Genomic DNA, 463 nt, shown 5'->3' with positions numbered 1-463 from the left:
TAGTAACTTTGGCAAAAGCTTTAAACTTTTTCAGAACTGCTGAGATATTTAGTATCGTACGCAAAATTTTAGTCATGAATTCGACCTATTTAAAACCTGAAATTTAAGGCCGCACAATGTTTAAAAATATATGCTGCTATATAATATAAATGTTAAAATAAGCCAGTTTTCCAGTAAGATGTATATTCCATCCATCCATCTCCTACCAATTTTCTAGGTCGGGAAGCGGGAAGATGTGTATTATTTTATATTAATATACAAACCTGCGAGTACTACAAAGAACACCAACAAATCGAAGAAATTCCAGCGTCACCTTTAGCGTGGAAATATATCTGTTCAAACAATCGTCACCCCGAATACCTCATCGGTGCTCCGAAATTTAAACAGACATAAATGTTCTCCAATCAGAAGTAGAAAATGGATAAGCGACGTTGAGTTCAACCAATAGAGAGACGACTTGATG

Source organism: Paramormyrops kingsleyae, chromosome 9, assembly GCF_048594095.1.
Source record: "Paramormyrops kingsleyae isolate MSU_618 chromosome 9, PKINGS_0.4, whole genome shotgun sequence".
In the NCBI taxonomy this organism is placed as follows: Eukaryota; Metazoa; Chordata; class Actinopteri; order Osteoglossiformes; family Mormyridae; genus Paramormyrops; species Paramormyrops kingsleyae.
The sequence above is the reverse complement of the archived record's forward strand: the minus strand, read 5'-3'. Positions refer to the sequence as shown.